Raw genomic sequence first — 13,280 nt, forward strand, 5'->3', positions numbered from 1 at the left:
GAAGACAAAACAAAACAAAACAGCAGAGGAAAAAAAGAGAAAGAAGAGACAGACTTAAGGGAAAATAGGCTAACGAATAGAAGTATGTTTTAAGATGGCGCTTAAAAATCTCAATAGTGGGGGAGAATCGGATGGTGGGAGGAAGACAATGCCATAATTTTGGGGCAGCGACAGAGAAAGGCCTGTCCCCATAACACTTTGTCCTGGATCTGGGGACAGACAGCTAAGTCTTTGGTCAGATCTCAGTTCTCTGACAGTGTGATATGGGGATAGGAGTTCTGTCATGTAAGAGGGGGAAAATCCATTTAATACCTTGTAAACAAAAAACAGAAATTTTAAATAAATTCTGTAGCTAACAGGCAGCCAGCGTAGAGAGACGAGAATCTTTTTTGACCTTGTCAAAACTCTTGCTGCTGCATTTTGAAGTAGTTGGAGTTGTGATAAACAAGACTGTATGATACCAAAATATAACGAGTTGCAATAATCAAGGCGTGAAGATATGAAGGCGTGGATGATTTTCTCAAGGTCAGAGGTACAGAGAAATGATTCAAGTTTGGAGATGACACAGAGCTGCATGAAACTTAATTTTACAATCTGATTTATTTGTTTGTCAAACTTCAATCCTGAATCAAAAAATGACTTGCATGTGATTTAACAGATGGAGCAAACGGGCCAAGATGATGAGAAATAATGCTGGTCAAATGCTGAGGTCCAAATAAAATAACTTCATTTTTTTATTCTGTTTGCAGCCATCTAGGATTTGATGTCTTGGAAGACAGTTATTGAGGTCATTTAGTTTGTTGTAGTTATTGAGCCCTAGGGGGAGGTAGATCTGTGTGTCATCTGCATAGCAGTGAAAAAAAATGTTATGCTTTTGAATAATGTGACCTATTGAGGGCATTTTTGTGAATTAAGGCAACCCCATCACTTCATGTATGTGAATTGGATTGATGAAAATGAGAGTAGGCTGAAGAATTGGCTTGAGAGGGGACGGGTCATCAGGGGTAAGCCATGACTCTGTGATGAAAAAACTGTTTAAATTTTGGGATATTTCTGTCAAATTAAAAGCAAGGCAACCTGCGCTTATGAGAAGACCATAGATGGAGTTTAGACTCAGTGGTCACACAGCTGATTGGTCTTTAGTAGATTTTTTAATTTGGCCTTGAATGTATTGATAGAACTACAGTTCTTCATATCATCAGGTAGGGTATTCCACTGAGTGGTGGCTTTCACAGAAAAAGCTGACTGCCCAAATGCAGTGCGATGAAATGGTATGGTACAATCTTGTATAGAGGATATTCTGGAGGATCTAATAGAACTTACTGAGCGAGTGTTCACTAAGTCACATAGTGGAGGAGGGGCCAAAACATTTAAAATTTTACCAATTAGGCACAAATTTGAGAATAATCTAGTAAATCCAGCTCAGTAAATTGTATTTCTCCAGTACCCTACAGTGATGGAAATGTTTTTAGAGTTTGTTTGTATAAGGACTCAAGAAGTTTTATGGCTGTTTCTCCAGCCTGCCCTCAACATGTGATGCAATAAGACATATGGGAAAGAATCATAGCATGCATAAATATCTTGGCTGCATCCAAACAGAGACAGTTTCTAATATGTGTATGTGTCTAATAAGTGTTTGTGCAGGATGTCTCAGACACGTTTTGAACTGGCATTGCAGTTCATCTAACTAAAAAGCAAGGAATCTGTCTGCCTGCCCACCTGGCTGTCTGTCCGTCCTTCACGTATCTGGAGAACCGTCATCTGATCAACTTTGCACTCAGCGGGTGTATTGCTGGGGACTCAAGGAAGTGAAGTGTCGAATTTGGTGCAATTTGGACATGTGATACGTTTAATATTAATAAACAAGTGAACAGGGAGCTGCTCAGCTCTGTGTCTGAGTGCAGCAGGGGCTGTTTGATATAAACACTGTCACATCACAGCGGGGTGGGGCTTCTGGGCTCTGACTTGCTGGGGGGGGGGGCAAAGGCACGCGCCCTGTTCAGTTAAACTGCCCGAGAGAGAAGAACGAGCTTACACAAGAGAAAAAAAAAACAGAAGCAGAGGTAGTAAAACTAGCCAATACGAACGCAGACATGTTTGATTGGTGGTAGAATCAACCAATGGAAGGCCGTAAACTGCTTCGACAGTTCAACTTCAGTTTAGTCTCACTATTTACCTTGTGTATTAGGGGTGTCACAATTCTCCAAATCCATGATTCGATTTGACTTTCAATTTTAAAAAACGCTTTCAAATTCTTCTTTAAAATAGATGGGCTACATAGTATCGAGTGTGATATAACTGCCATATTTTGTTTTGGAATGTACCACACTAAGGCCATTTAAATAACTCATTTAAAATATAATAACTTATTTCACCAGTTAACCAGTAAGTAACCAGTAAGAGCCAGTAAATGGCAGAAGGGTACTTTACAACAACAGCTTGAGTTTCCTCATCTGCAAAAATCCACCAGGATTAATCCCAGTGGCTGTTTGCAGATGAGGAAATGAAGTTTTGACATTATTTCATCTGTTTTGTTTCTTCGCTTGGTTTGTGCTGCCTGCTTTATGTTTGCTTTTGATTCTGTGGCTGCCTGTTTGTTTATTTTAGTAGATCACATGACTTGTATCTGTTTATAATGTGTAATGAGGTGAGATTACTCCAGTTAGCCTCTAGGGGGTTTTCTAAATCTCACCTGCACAATTTGTTTCTTCTCTTTTGTTGTGTTGTTTTTACTGTGCAAACAAATAGAAAAAAAAACAAACAAGTTGAAGTTTAAGTCATGTTACACTTTTTAGACGGCCCCTGCACACTCATCTCACAGCCGGCTGCACGTTATTTGTCCAACTTGGAGGATGGCTTGTTTTTGGTGAAAATGAGATTGTAGCTTGTTGCCTTCCTAAGAGATGTTGTTTGTACTTTAACAAGGTTTTGCTTATGAATAGGTCGACCTGTAGTCAAGGTTTACTGAGCATTTACTGAATCAGTGTTTCTCCTATAATTATAACAATGAGAACCCCCGCCAGGCCAAAAAATAGTTTTTAATGCCAAAAATAACACCAAATATCCATTCATTTGGAAATCGGCAGCGTTTGGGAGCCTCAATGCAGCGCTGTTCCAGTATGTGAGTCTACCTCTGTGTCATTTCCTGGGAAACTCTTGGCAGCGTAACTCTGTTAAGGAATAGGGCAGTGCTTAGTACGTTTGCGTAGCGAGTGGGAACGAGCAAGGTCTGCCAGGTCAGTCTGGCAGTAAATGTACAGTACAGACAACAGTGTACCAGTTAATAAATGCTAAAAAGTCACGTCTGTTGCCCCAAGTGCTGGAAAAGTGAAGGGGATTAGCTCCAAAGTTAGCAGCAATGGGTTAGCCTAACCTGAAGACGCAAAACAGTGAAATAGACTGATCGACTGATCGATTAGTTGAAGATTATGTACGATTTCAGTTGACCAAGATTTTCTTTGGTTGACTACAGCCCTACTTATGAGTTACTGATCTGTGAAGTTCGAATCTGTCAATATATTTCCAACTTTACTGAAGTGTGCGCATAGTTTGTCAATGACATGCTTGTTGTGTAACTTACACAACTCACAGAGAAAGCAAAATGTTGCCACCCTGGTGACTTCAAGGACGCAAGAGGATTTTCTAGTTCTGTAGTTTCTCCATCATCTCCGACTCCAGCAGTTGGCTGTGGTGTCTTGAAAAGTAATGCAGCTGCAGGCTACTGGGAAGCTACACAGTGTCATCTTTTAAATGTTTTTTTTTTCCTCCGGACATGCACCAGACATGCACAAGTAGGAAGAGGTGAAGAGGAAAAAAAAAACTGGGATAATTACCAATCATGTTTTTGATTTTGAAGGTTGAAATCGAATGCTCATTTCAAATATCGATTTAGAATCAAAAAACTTGACGCCCCTTTTGTCACTTTTTGACATTTAAAGTGTGTTTGATGTTGCTGGCCAGCTTTGCACTGGCCACCACTCGCTTGCCTCAAATGGCCCCTTCAGGGATGAATACAGTATTGTGAATAGAAGTGGATTATGTTCATTAAGTTTCTAGTTAAATGGGAAGACAAAACAGGTTTAGTTCATTCATTCAGACTAAAATGAGGGAGCCCATTCTAACCAGCAAACATGAATATGTTAATGTTGTTTCTATTCTGATTTGAAGAGCAGGTTTAGTAAGTGGTTGAGTCATGGCTCTTTCTGCTCAGAAAAACTTCAAACATTGACCTATAACAGATTATTCATGCTTTCATCTCCTCATGACTACTGCAGTTCTCTCTATTCCTGCTGCAGCCACAAGCCAATGTCTAAGCTCCATGTAACCTTCCTTACAAAACACTGTCAGGCTCTTTACAGGAACATGTATGATCACATTACTCCTATTTTATCTTTTTTACACTGGCTGCCAGTAAGGTTACTATAAATAATTCTTACCTATCACTTGTAAAATGCAGTATTGCCTGGCTCCTAACTGTATCTCATATCGCCTTATGAGCTAAGGCACAGTTGTACACCCCGGGTGACAACCTCCTGACTAAAGAAACTAGACCAGGTCAAAGCCCAGTCTATGTCTGGACAGTGTATGACGTGCTACAGGGCTTTTAATTGCTACATCGCCAGGTTACCATCAGACATGGACATTGCCAGCATTTTTAAGATGTTTGTTTTTATGTAAGTTTATTTATTTGTATAGCACTTTTCATACAGTAGTTGTAACCCAAGGTGCTTCATACATAAAGGTTCTATATGTAGAATTGTGAAGCAATTTACATGTATTAATGGGGTTTTTTTTATTGCCAATGAGCAAATAGGTAGTAATGTAACTTAAAAGATGAGACCTTCCCTGACTGGGTTGTCTGTAACAGCCTGTGGACCTGGGCTGGATTTTCTGTGAAGATCAGAAAGCTACTAGCTAGAAGTTACAGATGTCAAGACTTCAGCTCTGCTGTTTCCAAACTCTCTGCACTATGGTCAGCAGCCCCACCTTTACAACCTCACTCGCTGCTGGCCTTGTCTATGCCACACACACCCAAAAACAGATCATATATACCCAATATCAATGAAAAGGATGCACTTGCAAGTACATGCAGGCGGACACACTTAAGAGAATGTGATGTAAACAAAATGCTGTTGTGTGTCACAGCTTTAACCCCCGACACACAGTAGATCAACAAGAAGTTACAAGGAAATACAGAGAGCACAAAAGACATAGTAGCAGAGTGAGAGTCAGAGTATGACTCAACACTAAAACATCCAACACTGGTTAGCCCCCGCATACCACTGCTTATTGCTGTGTGTGACACTGAGACACAACTACAGGGAAGAAAAAGAGGAGAGAATAGAGGGTGTGTGTACTATCATGCAGTGTGTATTTTTGCCTTTTAAAGAGCTTGAGATAACACAGTGCTATAAATAAAGGGTGCTTGACAGCCAACATATTCTCAGTGCTTTATCCCCCCTTCGAGAAAAAGGAAAAACATCTTCTCAGTCTAAATGTCTGGCTGTCCCTGTGTTATTACATTCTGTACAGGAAATGTCTTCTATCCTCACCACACCACTCTTCTCTCTCTCTCTCTCTCAATGTAAGTCTGCCCATTTTTCACATTCCCAGATTGCCACCGTTGACCTTTAAAGGTAGAGTAAGTGATTCTGGAGAAAGTGTTCAATTCACTTTTTGTCAGATTCAGCAAATAACTCCTGATGGTCCACTAGCTGTCCAGTCTGTGTGTGCACTGAAAAAAAAAATCCAGTGTTCATGCACAGACCTGGCTCTGTAAATGGGAATCAAACAAAGTGGCTCAGACCGAGTCACATGACACTATTCCAGCCAGTCAGCGACAGGGGGGCATTCGTGCTCATGCACAGGACAGAGGGAAGTCATCAGAGCAGCTGTCTGTGTGAGGACATCTCACAGTGTGTCTCAAATCACATACTTCAGTTAGTACACTTACATGTAGTACACTGTGTACACTATGTACTTACTTGCATCATGCTCAAATTTCCACAGGGTAGTGTCTCATATCAAAAATGGCCGTTGTGCACTTACCGCAAATTATGGCCGCAAATTAGCATTAGCTAGCATTAGCATTTGTGTTATCATTCGCGCAACCTACTCATTACAGACTATTACATCAACCCAATAAACATACTGATGGCTTATATATCCGACAACAGTATAGTGGTGCTTAGTGCTGAAAGTCACATGTATAACTTACATTTCTATAATGCGGCGATGTTCACCATAGTTACAACATCCTCAGCTGCCATTTTCAGTTTGAAAAGAAGTCCCTCCCCCTTCCCCTACGTAGTCAAGATGGCGACCACTGAGGGTGAGAAGTGTCCATAGGTCCATTCTCAACTTTTTGACCGTTTTGAGTACACCATCCAGGTTCTCATAGTGCACTGCATTTTTCCCATACTGCTCAGCAGGAATGCACTTATGCACTTAAAATATTAAGTGTAAGTACAGAAGTAGGCAATTTAAGACAAAGCATCAGTCTCCTGTCTCCAACATTGGTTGAATGTTGGGGGAGAGAGGCTATGGCCGATTCACATAGAAATAGTTTTTTCATGGAACAGATATTTGGGAGGACTCAAAACAATTCCACCGTAATGTAGGGTGTTATTGTACTCACACAATGTGTGAGTGAAAATCATTAGTAGCCCACTGACATTAATGATTGTGTGAAATTCAAGCAGCAGCACTCATAATTCTGCAGCGGTGGTGTGCCGCTGCAGAATGAATATGGGAGAAACAATGAAATGCGTTTTTTTTATGCTCCGAGTCTGTTTCTGTCACATTTAGTGAAGTGTAATCTGAGCAGGAAGCTGTTTAAATCACACTACTATCCTGCTGTATGTGTGTTTTCAACTTAACTGTATCAATGAAGAAATAAATACAAACACTGTCGAATTCTTCCCCTGGAGCTGACATGCAAACTTTTTTGGTTCAGTAAATTTCTGCTGTCGGTCAGCCTGGTGAAGGCAATTTGGCCGGCCGCTTTCCTCTCAGCTGACTGACTTTCTTCAACTCACAGCTCCCTCTTTTATCGTGTGTTAGCCACTGGTGCATAGTGTAAATAATAGAATATGAAGCCGTCATGCCAACACTTAGTAGCATGAACCATGCTTTCATTCTAGGCAGATCTAACTTCTTGGAAACTAGAGATGAGACAGTTTGCCCCATGTTTTAACTTAATATCCACCTTGTTTGCGACTACTGTTTAAGTTTTCACCTCCTGTTTTAACTGTACATCAGGCTCCTGTGTGATATAAGTAAAAGGTCTACCTGCCAACTCTCTTAACTGATTTCTGCTATTGGGTCCTCCTACCTAAAACTAATGCAGTCTCATACACCAGCCCTGCAATCAACCTGCCCTTCATTACACACTTATTTGTATTATTACATTTGCACATTACATGTAACGTTTATACTGTGAAAAATTTGCACTTTCCTGGTCAATATTTTAAAACTCAGAGGCTCTTTTCACTTAGAATGTATTTTATAATGTTAACCATATTTTATTTTTGTTTAATTGTAATTTTCATTTATATCTTTACACTTGTCCTTTGTGGTAGTTGTATTTCTTTCTTACTTTATATAGGTACTTGTGTTTTCTCTTACCTTTGATTTTTTTATTGTTATGCGCCACGACACCGAGGCAAACTCCTTGTATGTGCAAACCTACTTACAAAGAAACCTGTTTCTGATTTCTGATTATTGTCATTTTGGAGGCGATAGTTTGTGCTACTGTTAAATTGTATTGTGACAATTGGGTGGATAAAATATTAGAAACACCTTGCACCACATCTCACTTATTCTGAGATGTGGAACAGTAATTCTTGAGCATGCGTTCCACCTGGAACATTATGGCAGCGCACCACTTAGCTATAGCATGCTAATGGGTGTATGCTAGCCGGCTTAGCCAAGGTAGCCTGTGTCGCTGCTGTCAGAATGACGATCAAGAGACCCATAACACTGACTAAGTGCAACACTATTATTAAAACATGCTCCAGTTTCTCTGTAGTGAAACGATACCGCGTCTCCTCGTCCCTGTCCCTTCTCTGTGGTGGTCAGCTTTTCACTCCGCCTTTGAGTCAAGCTGATCAGAACAATGGCCCTGTTTAACACCTGGTATTAACATGCGTCTCCACACGCTTCTTGAGTGACCACTTGTGATCGGATCTCACTTCCCCGCTCTATATGCAAATTAACACGGATATCATTTACGTTCGCAAAGATCAAATTTATTGTTGTTTTTAACCAGCGGGAGGACCGGGGGAGACGCTCTATCCAAAGCTGTGTTCAACTTGTTGGATAACAGGAGAAACAAATATACAATGCATTGTGTGCACCCTCACGAAAATCAAATGCCTGTCTCATTGATTTACTCTAGCGCCGCATTGGGAAAAAAAATATATAACAAATATAGAGTTATATGGCAAATGGACTGTACTTGTATAGCGCCTTTCTAGTCTTCCAACCACTCAAAGCGCTTTTACACTACTAGTCACATTCACCCATTCACACACATTCATACACTGAATGGGTACAGGGTCTACCATGCAAGGTCCCAACCTGCCCATCAGAGGAAACTAACCATTCACACACATTCATACACTGATGACACAGCCATCAGGAGCAATTTGGGGTTCAGTATCTTGCCCAAGGACACTTCGACATGCAGACTGGAGGAGCCGGGAATTGAACCGCCGACCTTCCGATTAGTGAACAACCCACTCTACTTCCTGACCCACAGCCGCCTCCTGCAGCGATCTCCCCACACAGCTGCGTCTCTCCATTGAGAGACGCTGTACGCATTTACGCACAAGACACAGCAGCATAACTGACTACTTAAATCTCCCGACACACCGACAGGATCGGTCAGGATCTAATGTTAATTAATGTTCTATGTTCTTCTACACATCCAATAGGTCAGCTGTTACACAAACAGTCCGGGTTCAAACAGTGAAATTGTTTGTAGTAAAGCAGCCATCCTCCTGAGAAATCCTGAGCTCCATTATGTCGATCAGCACAGCAAAACTAAAACCTGTACTTATCATCTTGACAGAACAGAGGAAACTATCCAGCAACGTTAGACAAGCGAAAAACAAGTTATTTTCTGCTTGTTTTTTTATTTCTATTCTGACTGTCAATTTGATGAGGGAAACGGGTTAGGGGAACGGAAAAACAGAAAAAAATGGGAGGTGGATAATTACGTTCTTTTAATTCACATGACAGATGGAAAACAAAATAATGTGTTTCTTTATCCTGTTAAACAAGTTGAACACAGGAGGCAGCAATTCAATTCCCATGCCTAGTCTGCCGGAAAATAGGAGTATTTGGTCAGTTGAGTAGGTGGTCCTTTAATTTGGCCCAGGACGCTTTGCGTTTACACTGCTAAATGAATGTGGCCACATACGGCCCTCCAAATGTGGTCTGAGTGACCAGATCTCAGTGCGCCTTGGGTACGTTCACACCTATGCTTAGAGATGTCCACTTGTGATTGGATCACCAAAGACACATGTTAATGCCAGGTTTAAACAGGGCCGGTTCTAAGAGAGATGAATGTAGCCTAGGTGAAAAGTATGAAAGTAGAAGTTATGGTTTGTTTCCTCTGACTGATATTTTTTTTATTTATCCTTGAAATTGAAATCTCTTTTCCGAGGGAGACCTGGCCCAAACAGCGAACCAGTTACAGTTTAAATAGACATAAAACACAACAGATAGGGAATACAAACATCAAACACACAAGGAACAGACTAAATCCAGCTCAAATGAGGCAGTTACATGGACTTTTAATATGGCTTTAAATTTTTCAATATATAATATATATTATTACATGTGACATCATTAGATTATTCATACTGAAGCATCAATGTGTAAGCAACATATTACTGCTGCTGGAGGTGGAGCTAGTTTACACTACTTTATATACAGTTAGACCATAAATCAGCATAAAACAGCTGTCAGCATGTGTCCTGACAGGAAACAGAAAGGTTGTTTTCCTTTTCCACTGCAGCACAACTAAACTGTTTCAGTAATAGTTTTGCACCATTGTTGGATGTTTACATTTTTCAAAATAGAACATAATGTTATTTTCTTTCTTTTTTTTTCCTGCTGTACCGAAATCGTACCGAACCGTGATCCCGAAACCGAGGTACATACGAACCGTGAATTTTTTGTACCATTACACCCCTACCTATTACAATGACACATAGGGTGTACAGCCATTTATGATAGTTAGTGACGCTAAAATCACAGCTGTAGTCAACCACACACATTCTTTACATCCCTGTGGGAAAGTCCAATTGGTGTCCTATCCTCTACAACTGGTAGAACATCAATACATCAGCCTACAATAAGGTCATTACAACCGGGTAACGTTAACTTCTTTAGGACACATCATGCAAGCCGCATCAAACTACGTAGGTTGGTTTTAAATGCCGAGTTACAGCACGTAGTTGCGAAAAAGTAGTACAAACCACAAAACACACCAAGTTACAGGAAAGAGTCAAAACAGGCTGCATTTCATCCCTTTTACCATAGCAGAAGCTCACTATAACAATACAGAGTTTAAATCAGACAGGGAAAGGGGGTTACGACTTTTCTCGTTTTTTGGCCAGGCTATCTTCTTACCTTGTTGCAGTGTTGACTTCAGACAGTGAGATCACTCCCCTGCACTGCCTTCTTCTCTGTTTCACGCCAACTACGCATGAATATCTTACGAAAAACCTTTAAAACATCTCTCCCGCTTCTCAAAGTCATAAGCAGAGACGAAACTCTTGAGCAGTAGCATTTTCTTTCACGAAAAAATCCTTTTTCAAGTTGGACCTTGTTTGGGAAGACATTGGGTCCATGCTGAGTTAGTCCCCGACGTCAAGCGCAACAAAACTGAAACACGATATTTCCGGTGATCATATTTTTCAAAACAAATCCCTGTGTCGTGACAAACCTGTTGCGCATACCGTAAACTAAAAATACATTCTGTGAATTTGCTTTCCCTCGGGAACATTACATAGCACATTATTGTGGGAGCCGCAATAATTTACGTTTTAACACCGTTACAATTCCTCGACTTTATTTTGAAGGTGAAATGACCTTACTTTTTCTAGTATCCGGTCTTTCTCACTTGGGACTGTGGATTACTTTCCTTGCTGTGAGATGTCTGCACAGTATTTCATTGTAGTTTAAATAAAGTTAGGACAATTCCACATTAGATACGTTTAGATTCGGTTAAGTATATTACGTCTGTTTATTTCAAATTGGTTTTTAGGCAAAGTAAAATCGTTTAATAAATACAAAAAGAACGGTGAGAAAATTAAGACAATCTACAACATTTCTGCAGAGAGATGTGTGTGCACTCTGTGCACATAATCTCATAAATTAGATAATTTGTGTCATTATGGCCTGCACACTATAAATGTGCTCTCTCCAACTATACTGTAGCAAAGGATGACCTCTCCTGGTAAAAGTGTGCATCTCAAAAGAGTCGTCAGACCTCATGCAAGAATCAATTATGGGATTTTTCTCATACTGTAAGGCACTACTGCCCAGAATATTATACAAACAATATTAATGGAGACTGAGAAAACAATGTCACAGTTTTTAATGGGATCCATGTAACAAAACTAATGTATTGTAAGTAAGTAAGTAAGTAAGTATATTTAGTATAATACCTTTCACAGACCAAAGTCACAAAATGTGTCACAAGAGTAAAATTATTAAAAAATAAGACCATAAAAAGCAGTAAAGAAAGAAAGCCAACAATAAAATATAAGCAATAGAAACAGATTCATACACATTCACACGCTGAATGGGACTGGACTGGAGGAGCTGGGAACTGAACTGCAGATCTTCCCATTAGTGGACAACCTGCTCTACCTCCTGAGCCACAGCCACAAACAAAGACAAAGTACAAGACAAAGAACACTGGGAGAAACAAAAAGGTAACTTAACTATCCAGACAGGGCGTGACAGAGAGAAAAAATATTTTATAAATGGTACTGAGATTTGGTAATGGTTTATTTCAACCAACCCTTTTTTATATTTTGATCTCCCTCTTGCCTCTCAAAAAATAGAGGAGAAGCAAGTTCCTCTGCCTCTATGGACCAGCCTCCACTGGGTAAGAGTCAAAGTAGTTCCTTGTCTTGGACAAACTCAGTTCATGTCACACTTTTCAGCAACATGTGAACACCTTTTTCTCTAAGGATTAATATCCTTTAAACAATATAATTTTGCCAAGGTTCTTTCTTAAGCTACCACTTTGTAATTGCAGAGTGTGAAGTTCGGCAATGTGGTATTGCCTCAACTTGAGGAAGTTGCTAACAACTAATGACAGGATGCAAAAGTGATGATTGTCAATGCCATCCCGAGTTCCAATAATATGTTTGTGAAGATTGAACACATCCTCTGAACCTATGTCAGACCGGACCATGTGGTCGACAAGAGAAATACTGCATTGATGAGCTGCTGATGAAATGTTTGTTGTTAGTCGAATGAAGCACTCTGCTAAGCGGATCACCTTGACAGTACCTACGGATGGAATCATCCGGCCTCCATTGTTTTTCAAGGTCAACAGGTGGTAACTTTCAGAAAATGATGCAAGTGCAGCATCAGACACCGAACTGTTTCGGCACACATTGCATAAAAGCTGCTTCATCTCCCGTCGAACAATAAATCGTCAGGGGATCGACAGGGGGGTGATTGGCAGCCACACATTTCTCTGTTCTCTATTTCTCTGTTTAGCATCGTCAGGTTAGGCTAACCCATTGTCGCTAACTCCGAAGCTAACCCCCAAGTTGCATCATTAATTGACACACTGTAGTCTGTAGAGAGCACCAGCAAGATAAAGAGAGCAGTGTGGTCGAGCGAGCAAGAGAGTGAATGAAGTGAGGGAGCGCTGGTAGCAAGAATGCTGGTGAATCAGATCAAAATTCTCTGATTGTTTCACAGCGGTTACGTTCCGGAGGACAAATAGAAGAATCCATAAAATATGACTTTTTAAAATTAATGAATTTGTTAAGAAAGTATAGATCACAATACTCAATCCATCTTGGACTCAAGCACATGGAGAGAGTGGAGTAGAGCAAAAAAAAGATTTTTGTCATGCCAAGTGAATTCATCATGTTACTAAAGTTATCAGTCTTGTATCTTAATTAAAATAGATACGTTTTGGACATTATTACATGTTAATTTAAGTCAGTGTAAGCTACAAAACAAGGTCATAAACTTAGCATAATTGTGGATCTGAGCCACTCTGTGAAACAGTTTTGTCA

At 40.2% G+C, this 13,280-nt stretch overlaps 1 protein-coding gene across 5 annotated transcripts in view; it reads right to left on the bottom strand.

Annotated features, from left to right (window-relative positions):
* The window catches only part of akap13 (A-kinase anchoring protein 13), a 170,299-nt gene extending 159,407 nt beyond the window's left edge, over positions 1-10,892 (bottom strand). For all 5 annotated transcript variants that reach the window (XM_044357341.1, XM_044357342.1, XM_044357339.1 and 2 more), the window contains exon 1: positions 10,642-10,892. The gene's annotated coding sequence lies outside the window, so the exon portion shown is untranslated. The remainder of the gene's footprint in view (positions 1-10,641) is intronic.
* Between the last annotated feature and the right edge of the window lie 2,388 nt (positions 10,893-13,280).

Source organism: Thunnus albacares, chromosome 7 (assembly GCF_914725855.1).
Source record: "Thunnus albacares chromosome 7, fThuAlb1.1, whole genome shotgun sequence".
NCBI lineage: Eukaryota > Metazoa > Chordata > Actinopteri > Scombriformes > Scombridae > Thunnus > Thunnus albacares.